General features: G+C 41.2%; 1 pseudogene; it reads left to right on the top strand.

Annotated features, from left to right (window-relative positions):
- The first annotated feature begins 6,622 nt into the window (after nucleotides 1–6,622).
- LOC147901795 (V-type proton ATPase subunit C pseudogene) lies at nucleotides 6,623–7,135 on the top strand (annotated as a pseudogene).
- The last annotated feature ends 4,283 nt before the right edge of the window (nucleotides 7,136–11,418 follow it).

Here is an 11,418-nt window from a genome sequence, read left to right as displayed (position 1 = left end):
GCAGAGCATTAGGGAAATTTTGGACTTAAAAAGAGCCTCTTGGATTAGTCCCTTAAGATATTAGCAAACCAGCCAATGGGAAGGCTTGGGCATTAAAAGAATGGAGGATTCCATATTGGCCTCTCATTGGTGGAGAGTCCTTCTTGGTCCCCACTAGGATTCCACTTGCCTCTCTCTTTCCCCCCACCACCTCTTGAAGCATTTACTCCCCCCTTTCACTTTTGGATACCCCTCCTGGGCTCTCTTGGTAGGCCCCTAAATCCACAACTTTTTTTTCCCTCCAAAAAATTGAAATTTTCCAAAAGTGTCCCTAGCACCCCAAACTCCTCCCAAGAGTCTCCCTAAACTATCCCCATTGACTCTCCACCTTTCTCAGAGCCTCTTCCTCCTCTCTACCTCCTATCAGCCTCCTTCCAACCTCTTCCTCTTCTCAACCTCCTCTCAGCCTCCTTCCAACCTCTTCCTCCTCTCAACCTCTTCCTCCTCCCAACCTCTTTATCTTTTCTTGCTCCCATTCTTTCTACAATGGTGAAGCACTCACCTTCCCTTAGGCCAAAGCTATCAATTCAATCTTATGTGGGTTGCATTTTGAAGGACAATAGTGATATTTGGATCCCTCAAGAGTTAGGTTAATGTCATGGGTCACAATGCAACCATCTATAATAGGGGAGGTAGCAAGCTAAGGGTGTCCACTTCCGGACCACTTGCGGGTGAGTGTGACACCCCCTCAAGTGAAAATACAAAGGTTTTGCTTCGGTGTGAAATACCTCGATCGAGGTATTGTATATTCTAGCAATGATGGGAAAGTGTCTCAAGACCTTTACTAGGATTTGTCGAGGTATCGTGGCAAGTCCACATACCTCGATCGAGGTATCATGGGCAGATCACATCGGTCGTGTCCAATACCACGATCGAGGTAGAGAGGAACCCCCTCATTCTTCAAACCTCAATTGAGCTCCTCCTCATCGAAATCAACGGAATTGCGGGAGTGACAAACAAGGACCGATAGACAACGATGGAGCGATGGAGATGGATGGAGCGGGAGATTCCAGGTAAGGTTTTTTTAATTGAGCTTTTTTTTTAAGCGAAAATTTATTTAAATTTTAGTTTATAGGAATATGTAATTTAATTATAAAGTATTTCAAAAATTTAAATGCATTTTAAACTTTTTTAAAATTATTTTTTTGATTACTTAAGTTTTTATTTAAAATGTAAAAATGTATATATTTTATTTTTTAAAATCATCTATTAAAAAAAAAAGAGATTAAAGTAGCTTTTATGTTATTTTTCAAATTAGTGCTTTTTTTATTTAAATAAAAAAATGTTTAAATTTTATTTTTTAAATCATCTGTATGAAAAAAAGAAAATAAGAGTTTAAGGTAGCTTTTATATTATTTAAGTTAGTGAAGTTTTTATTTAAATGTAAAAAAATTATATATTTTGTTTTTAAAAATCATCTATTTAAAAAAAAAAGAGATTAAAGTAGTTTTTATGTTAGCTTTTTTTATTCAAATAAATAAACGTTTAAATTTTATTTTTAAAAATCATCTTTAAGAAAAAAAGAAAATAGGAGTTTAAGGTAGCTTTTATATTATTTAAGTTAGTGATGTTTTTATTTAAATGTAAAAAACGTATATATTTTATTTTTTAAAATCATCTATTAAAAAAAAAGAGATTAAAGTAGTTTTTATGTTAGCTTTTTTTATTTAAATAAAAAAACGTTTAAATTTTATTTTTAAAAATTAGCTTTAAGAAAAAAAGAAAAAAAGAATTTAAGGTAGCTTTTATATTATTTAAGTTAGTGAAGTTGTTATTTAAATGTAAAAAATGTATATATTTTGTTTTTTAAAATCATCTATTAAAAAAAAAGAGATTAAAGTAGTTTTTATGTTAGCTTTTTTTATTTAAATAAAAAAACATTTAAATTTTATTTTTAAAAATCATCTTTAAGAAAAAAAGAAAATAAGAGTTTAAGGTAGCTTTTATATTGTTTAAGTTAGTAAAGTTTTTATTTAAATGTAAAAAACGTATATATTTTGTTTTTTAAAATCATCTATTTAAAAAAAAAGAGATTAAAGTAGTTTTTATGTTAGCTTTTAGATTAGTGAAGTTTTGAATTAAATATAAAAACGTTTAAATTTTGTTTTTTAGAAATCATCTATAAAAAAAAAGAAAATAAGAGTTTAAAGTAGCTTTTATATTATTTTTCAAGTTAGTGAAGTTTTTATTTAAATGTCAAAACGTATATATTTTCTTTTTTTTAAATCATCAAGGGGTACGTGACTAAGTGTAATCAATCAAACAAATAGGATGATTTGAACAACACATTCGCCTACACATCATTTTCAAATCATATGGTGCGAGAGCTTGATGCAAGGAGAGGGTAGATCATGTGGCTAGCAATCCCTTTAGGTGGCACATGAAACTATAGAAATAGGGAACTAGGGAAGGTTGTAGATCTATGTATGGATATAGTTACATAGACAAATACTTGTCAAGCTTATGTGATTCCATGAAACCTTGTCATGAGCTTTTGCAAAAATTCAATCAAAATTGGCTAGCTAAAAGTTTTCATTATGCAAATAGATTATAATCCCTCATCTCCCATATTCCAGCCCTACTCCCATCCTACACCTGTACCATGACCATCTCCACTATGATCACTATCTGATCCATCATGTCCATCGTCACCTTCGTCCTTGTCACCTCTTTCATCATCTTCTTGCCTCTCTTGTGTAGCTCTTTGTTCCTCCTCTTCAAATTCCTCTCCCTCTATCTCTTGCATCTAATATATCACATATTATATCAATTTATTTTTTATGAGCCTATAAGCTTCATGAGATCCTACACAAATAAACATTTAAAAAAAAACACACATGCAGAAAGCCTATGAGTTTTCAAAGGAAACATAATGTGTAAGGAATATAGATAGACTTAACATACCACTCACGTACCACTAGTAAAGGCATCACACCCATTGCAACAAATAGCCTCTTACAAAAGGGCATGCATCATGAGCATGCTCGTAGTCTTTTCTATGGATTAGAAAACAACCACTTGGACAAGCATGGATTGAGTTGTAGTCCATTCTCAAAGGGCATATGCTATGCAACCAAATATGTGGAGATGCCCAATGCGTGGCTTGTGTCCAGTGAATGCTTCATAAGGAGTCATACCTTGTATCGGTTCGGTAGGAAGCTGATTAAGCAAGTAGTTAGCTGTAGCTATTGCTTCTGCCCAATACTGATTCGGAAGATGCTTTTCACTAAGCATTGCTCTAGCACTGTCTGCTAAAGTCCCATTCTTCCTTTCAGCTCTTGCATTTTGCTGAGGAGTATCTGCACATGTGAATTGTCTTCGAATACCGTGAGTTTTGCAAAAATTCATGAATGCTGAAGACATGTATTCACCTCCTCTGTCTGATCTCATGACCTTGATCTTTCTGCCTGATTGGTTTTCTACCATGGCTTTGAATTCTTGAAATCTGGCAAACACTTCAGATTTCTCTTTCAGAAAGTAGACCCAACAATATCTGCTGTAGTCGTCGATGAAGGTCAAGTAATAAAGTGAACCATTGATGCTGCGGGTCTGGGCATAACCCCATACATCTGTATGAATCAAATCAAGAATACCTCATGCACGAGAGGTACTTCTGACAAAGTTGGTTCGCTTTTGTTTGCCGAAGCAGCATGCTTCATAAACCTTTCCAAGAAACTGTAGCTTCGGAATCCTAATTGCCATATTCTGATTCCTTAGATCTAACAAGTACTTGAAGTTGACATGACCATATCTCTTGTGCCATTTTGCGGATAGTGGCATCTGTTGCATTTGAGCTGACATGGCATGCTTATCTGGTACTGTAGCTAGCATCCTGTATAAGCATCCTTCCTTGACACCTTTTGCTACTAGCTGACCTCTTTTGGATTTTGTCTCTGATAGTGCATTCATCACCGTCGAAGATGACTTTGTAGTTGTGTTCCATCATTTGACCTACTGACAAAAGGTTCTTGCTGAGCTTCGGAACATAGAGCACATCTTTGACTAATCCTTTTGTACCAGTGAAATTGTTCATAGGGATAACCCCTGTCCCTTGTCGGTGTATTGTCTGCTGTGTAGATGACATTCTTTTGACCTTCTAATGGCTTCATTTCTGTGAACCATTCCTGATGATTTGTCATATGAGATGATGCACCGCTGTCGATGTACCAAGGATCCTGTTCCACTTGGTCGACTTGATAACTGAAATCCTCTTTGGGATTGAAATCAGTGTCTAGGTGCATTGTCTAGGTGCATTGTATCAGTCTGATGCAATTCCTCACTTGCAAGAAACATATTGCCATGTTCATTTGCAAAATGACTGTGACTAGAATGTCCACCACGATGATTTCCTCTTCCTCAGGAATTCCCTCGATTATTGCTGGATTGACCGCCTTGGTCATACTGCTTCTTGCGGCGGCAATCTCTTTCATAGTGTCCAAACTTGTGACAATAGTTGCATTGAATGTTTGACACATTGGTGGATGCATTCCCTCGTCCTTGGAATCTTCCTCGATTGGAATGATTTCCTCTTTGCTGATTTTGATGTTGCTGAGGATGCTGCTAATGCTGATGCTGATTCTGACTTTGATTTTGTTGATGATGACCACTTTTCTGATATGATCTACATCTGTTTCTGCTTTTGCCTCTGCTTCTGTCTGAAGCTGTGAATGCCTGATCATTAGAATGACCTTTACGTGCTTGAATGGCCTGAGTCCTGAGTTCTTCACCAAGTAGAACTGACTGAAGTTCTTCCAGTGTTGGAATTTGCCGTACTCTGGACTAGATTCTCATATCCTTCTCCTAGTCCATTCAGGATTACTTGAACCATTTCTGCGGGATTCATAGTCTCTCCTGCTGCTGCAAGTTGATTGTTGTAGTCTTTGATGCGGAGTACATAAGCATGACCGGTTTCACTGCTGTTGCGGAAACTCTGGTTGATCTGGTTTCTCAGGGTGAGAATCCTGGATGTGTTCTTGGACTCGTAGAGAGCTGCGAACATATCCCATGCTTCTTTTGATGTCTTAACTGTGTTGAGCTGTCCTAGCATGACATCTTGCACATTCTACTTGATCAGGTGATAGGCATACTTGTCTTTCTTATCCCATTCTGCTTGAGCTCGGGCAATGGCAGGATCTACTACTGGTGTGGAAACTGTTTGTGTAGATGTAGATCCCGATGTAGATCCCGTTGCTGGTGCTGTGACAACAGATGGAGTAGAGCTACTGGTGGCTGGATCGACCAATGGTCTAGGTATAGATCCATCGACATACTCCCATTTGTCCTGAAGCACAAGAATGGTCTCCATTCGGTATTTCCATGTACCGTAATTGGAGTTGTCTAACTTAGCAGATGCCTCCAGATTGAGGTTGCTAGTCGACATGGTGCAAACAATGTACTCAAAATTGTCCTGAAAAAACTCTGTATGAATCAACTACAAATACACTGAAGATGCCAAGTGAAATCTCTATACCGTCGATGAAGATAGAACTGCAGTATATAAGATCTGATCTGTGTTACAAGGCTTGTAGCAATGATGCCGGGAATAGCCAAGAGGCTTTACAAGGCTGAAAAATGATGTGCACGATGCCCTGAGATAGCCAAATAGGCCTTACAATGGTGGCATGTGTGTGTGAAATCAAGTGCTATCTGCCCACTGAACCAATCTGCAATGCCTCTGAACTCTGAAGTCTGCTCATTGAACTGATGAACATAAGATTTCAGGTAATGTAATGATGTGAAATCGGATGTGAGCGTATGGATTGACTCCGAGTAGGTACTAGTCGGGAATTTCGGGCATGGCTTAGATTGGCAACTTGGGGAATTCAAAGCGTCCCCTCTATGGCGATCTAGTCTACTCTGATCTAGATCTAAACCAACCGTCGATCGATGAAAGAGCAGCAAATAATTCCTTTTCCTTTGTTCTTTTTAAGTGCTGGGTCAAATGCGTCGATGTAGAGGCAAATGTGCATGAAGGAGTGGTTTTGTCGGCGAGGCTCAAATGTGAGTGTAACTTGCGCCTAAATGTGCGCATGATGTAACGAGCGTGTAGAGCACGAAAAATTGAGCGACTTTCCTTTCTGGAGCACCCTCAAATTCTTCCTGGATCAAGAGATATGACTTGATCTAGGTGGAGGGGCAAAAGGAGTGCAAATGGTGCTCAATGATGATGTGTCACTGTGAGTCACATGCAGTGATGATGTGGCACTGTGCTTAGCAAGAGGTATGCCAGTGAAGCTCTGTGCTGAGGTGGCAGGAGTGTGCACATGCAGTGTGTGTACAGTGTGCCTGGCAAGAGACTATGCCTACAGGGGTCAATGCTGACTGGACTGCTGAGGTGGTAGTACTAAGGTGGCACAGATGATGTCAGCAGGGTGACGTGGCACTGATGACGTGGCACTAATGATGTGGCCTGATGACGTGGCCTGATGACATGGCAGTGCTGATGTGGCAGTCGGTGATGATGTGGTAGGATGACGTGTCACTGATGACGTGGCACTGGATAAGATGATGACGTGGCAGATAAGATTACGTTGCCACGTGGCACAATTGTGATCAAACCTTTGGATGTGGTGGCCTTGACCTGATGATAAGCTATCCTCCACGTGTCTCTTTCGTGGAGATCAAAATCTACCACGTGTCGGATTATACCACTACCGGAATCTACGTGGTCTCCTTGCCTGTGCAAAATTCGGCATCAGCAACGTGGTCAGCCCTGCAGCAGAGCGTTTCCAAGGCAGCTTTCGATACCCCGGCCTACAAGTTACATATCCCAGACTTGAGAGTGGGGACGCTTTACTCGCTGCTGTCCCTCAGCGATGATCTGATCAAGGTGAATTCGGTTGTGGAGGGGGTGACTCACAAGATCCGTCGCCAAATCGAGGACTTGGAGCGGGCTTCAGGTTCAGAAGCAGGAACATTGTCGGTAGAAGGGGTCCCTGTAGATTCCTTCATCACAAGGTTTAGTTGGGACGAGGCGAAGTACCCTCTCATGACCCCGCTTCGAGAGACCGTTGACACTATTCAGGATCACGTGACCAAGCTAGAGGATGATTTGAAGGTTCGACTTGAGAGTACAACAATGTCAAGAGTCAGTTGAGTGCGATCGATCGGAAACAAAGGGGAAGCTAGGCAGAAGGTCTTCGCTGCTTGAAGCCTCAGGTCGTTGGTGGCGATTAGGAGCTCACGAGAACTTGCATGCGCTTGGCTTGGCTGAAGTTGGGATCCGAAAGTTGCAAATGGCGTGGCTGTAGTGCTACAGCTGGAGCGTTAGAAGCTTCGAGTAGAAGGATTGGCTCGGCCGCTACGACCTCAAACTTGGCTAGCAGCAGCAAAGCAAGAGCAACCCGAGAGTTGGGCCTTCTCCAAAAAACAACCTTGGCTGCGTTTAACTATGGCGAGGCACGTTGGAGAAGCTTAGTTGCGCTTGTATGTAGAGGCTCATTGCAGAGCCGGTGGTCAGCCAGCCACATCGAAGCTCCTAATCACTGGAGGGCCTTAGATGTCGATGGAGTAGATGCACCTGTAGTAGCCTTTGAAGAAGCCCGAGAGCTGGGAGTGCACGTTTGGAGTAGCTTCTTTTGGATCCTCCCACCTATCTCTCTCTCAGAGATCTCTATTTAATCTACCTCTCTCTCATTCACTCGAAATGAACCTTACAAAGAACTTCTTTAAAGAAGAAAACACCTCTCTCACTCTCAAATCACAATGGAAAGAACAGATGTTCTTTCAAACAAACGGAAATCTCTGATGAATGAAATCTCACAATGAACGGAATAATCTCTCAAGTGAACGGAAGTTTCTCTCAACGGAAGAGAAGATCACTCAAGAAAAAACTCTCAAATCTCACAATCTCTCTCACACTCTCAAGAATCTCAATGTCTCAACGGAAGACAAGGGAGCTTTGATACCATGACAAAATATGAAGAGGGGAGAGGAGAAGAGTGAAGATGAGGAGAGAGGGCACAGCTAGAGAGCACACCACAAATGACTAACTGTACACTAGAATTAGTTGAAAAAATAGAATATATACAAACCCTTTTAGGGTTAGGGTTAGGGGATCTAACCCTTTCCTTTATAGCACTCTATAAGGTTAGTGCTATGCACATATGATCACATGATGTTGAGCGTGATCTCTCAACACCTTCCCTCAAGATCAACATCATGAAGTAGGCCTTCCCTCAAGATGATGATTCTGGGGAATCGAAGAAGGACTGAGCATTACATTCCATCAAGTCACACTGAGGCGATGCAACCATGATCAGGGCAGCCCTTTTATATTTTACGTTGTAGGCACCCCGTCATAGTAGCACACATTTATCCGAGATATCTCGCTGCGAATGGTGGTCGATTGCCTCACAACCATCAGATAGCTAGGTCATTTGCCATGCAGCTATACGTTGAGTTTATGCTTGGTCATCGGGTAGACTACCTTAGTACCCATCCAAGATCAAGAGCGGGACATGGTAGGATGGGGCGTCGGGAGCGTCAAACTACAGGTGTTCGGCGTTGATGCGAGGCACCAGAGTTACACAACCAGAGTTACACACTATCCCTGCATCGGCATTGCGAGCTGTTGGAGGATGGATTAGGGGGGATGTTCATTCAGTGGCCTCATCCTTGCATGACATGGTCTCTGCCCTATCGAGATCACTTTCAATTCCACCTCCCCCACCTCCCACATCTATGGAGCCTCCCACATCTACACCACCTCCCACATCTACACCGCCTTAGCATGAGTTGGAGACTCAAGATGCATGGATTGTAGAGTTGGAGGCATTGTTGGCTGAGTCTAGGGTCGAGGTTAGTTATTCTGATTATTTTAGTTTATTTTTTTGTTGCATGTTTTGAACTGAAGTTTTTTGGTTCATTCTCACCATGTACGCGACATGTTTGCTTGGTAGGCACATCTATTGCGACAGGATATATGGAGTCTCATGTACGATAGCTAGAGGCAGATTTGGAGGAGCAAAGGCTTCGAACACGCATAGCCTACCATCGAGCGGAGCACTATATTTTGCAGTTGAGACATATTAGTCGTGATCCATCTCGCCATAGGATCGACCCCAGTGTGGCCCTGTACCCTGCTCCTCCTCCTGTAGATGTGCCAACTAGGACACCCATAGATGCACCAGTCATAGCCAGGCTTCCTATTGCCACTTGCGTCCTTTGCCAGGAGGATTTTGACACCGTAGGGTGGTTTGGACTAGGGTGCGGCCACATCGCACATTTCCATTGCATGACTTGCCACATGGTGGCACAATCAATGTGCCCTGTATGCTTTGTTGACATTGATGTGGCCACATACAGAGGACTAGGCATGGATGATCTGTATCCTGGTCATCGTTAAGCCATTGATCCATTTGCCCGCATGGTCTTGACAGATCAGTACAGGGAGGAGGCACAGAGAGCTTTGCTGCAGTAGGAGGGTGCTGATACTTCAGTGGTTGCAGGATGTGTTCCGTGACACTTCTCATATGATGATTTCATGCCAGGTGATGAGGCACGAGTAGAGGAGGCACATCGTATTGAGCGAGAGGCAGAGCTTTAGTTATCATTACAGCAATGGGTGGAGTAGCAACTTGGGCAGGGTCGAGACCAGAAGCAGTGTCTTCTACATGTAGAGACGATTACTCACGTTGGATTTGAGGCACGAGTATTTGCAGAGGCACGACTTTGGGAGTTGAGGTGCACATACATAGACGAGGCAAGAGAGGCAGAGATGGCAATGGTGGCTCATGCAGCATGCCCTCCTCTTCATTAGGATGAGGCTGGCCCATTTGGTCCAGGAGATGAGGCTGGCCCATCTGATCCAACTTTGCTTGAGGGCACACAACGGATGGTTGGGCAGCGGGTCATATAGGAGCCATGTAAGAGGATGACTAGAGGATCATATGTGGAGTTATCAGATTCTGATTCAGGATGATTGTTTAGGCTTACACATATCTTGTTTAGGGATGCACTTCTGCACGATGATGATGATGACGATGTACACATTCATTTTGGTACTTTCATGATATTGTTCTTACTTTTATGATGTATGAGCATTTTGGTACTTTCATGATGTTCTTCTTACTTTGTTTATCTCAGTTTATAGTTTGTTCAAATCTAACATAAACATTTAAAATTAGGAGTATCATTTTGAATTTCAGATATCTCAAATCAGACATCTAATACATAAGGTATTTTAAAAATAATGCCGTGTGAAGTAATTGTAAACATTAAGCATTGAAAAGGTGTTCAAGTATAAGGTCTCTCTCTCTCTCTCTCTCTCTCTCGTGCTATGAACTTTATCATTTTGAATATCATATTGGATTTTGTATATATCAATGCTTGCAATTATTACACTAATATTGTCACTAATTTTTATAAATTGTACATTAAGATAAAAATTTCAATGTTTAGCATGGAATGGTGCTCATTGGAATGGTACGTGCACCATTTTTCATGCATAGTCACTAGTAGGGATTGTAAAAATGTATGCATTATACCTTCCATGTGGCACATACCAAATCAGTTGGAGACCCAATCTTGTGTGGATGTAGGTCTATGGTAGCCTAAGATCCATGCAAAGTTTCATCCCCAATAGATAAGCCCACATGCATATTTGGTTAGTATGTGCACCATTTTTCATACATAGTCACTGTAGGGATTGTAAAAATGTACGCATTATACCTTCCACGTGGCACATATCAAATCAGTTGAAGACCCAATCTTGTGTGGATGTAGGTCTAGGGTAGCCTGAGAGCCGTGCAAAGTTTCATCCCCAACAGATAAGTCCACATGCATATTTCGTTAGTAGGTGCACCATTTTTCATGTGTAGTTACTAGTAGGGATTGTAAAAATGTACGCATTATACCTTCCACGTGGCACATACCAAATCAGTTGGAGACCCAATCTTGTGTGGATTTAGGTCTAGGGTAGCCTAAGAGCCGTGAAAAGTTTCATCCCCAATGGATAAGTCCACATGTGTATTTGGTTAGTACGCGCACCATTTTTCATACATAGTCACTAGTAGGGATTGTAAAAATGTACGCATTATACCTTCCATGTGGCACATACCATATTAGTTAGAGACCAAATCTTGCATGGATGTAGGTCTAGGGTAGCCTAAGAGCTGTGCAAAGTTTCATCCCCAACAGATAAGTCCACATGCGTATTTGGTTAGTACGTGCGCATTTTTCATACATAGTCACTAGTAGGGATTGTAAAAATGTACGCATTATACCTTCCACCTGGCACATTTCAAATCAGTTAGAGACCAAATCTTGCATGGATGTAGGTCTAGGGTAGCTTGAGAGCTGTGCAAACTTTCATCCCCAACAGATAAGTCCACATGCGTATTTGGTTAGTACATGCACCATTTTTCATACGTAGTCACT

The sequence above is a fragment of the Dipteris shenzhenensis genome, chromosome 5 (assembly GCF_047967505.1).
Source record: "Dipteris shenzhenensis isolate YYH24624 ecotype China chromosome 5, Dip_SZ_1.0, whole genome shotgun sequence".
Lineage (NCBI taxonomy): Eukaryota > Viridiplantae > Streptophyta > Polypodiopsida > Gleicheniales > Dipteridaceae > Dipteris > Dipteris shenzhenensis.
This window is presented reverse-complemented; position numbering and strand designations above follow the sequence as displayed.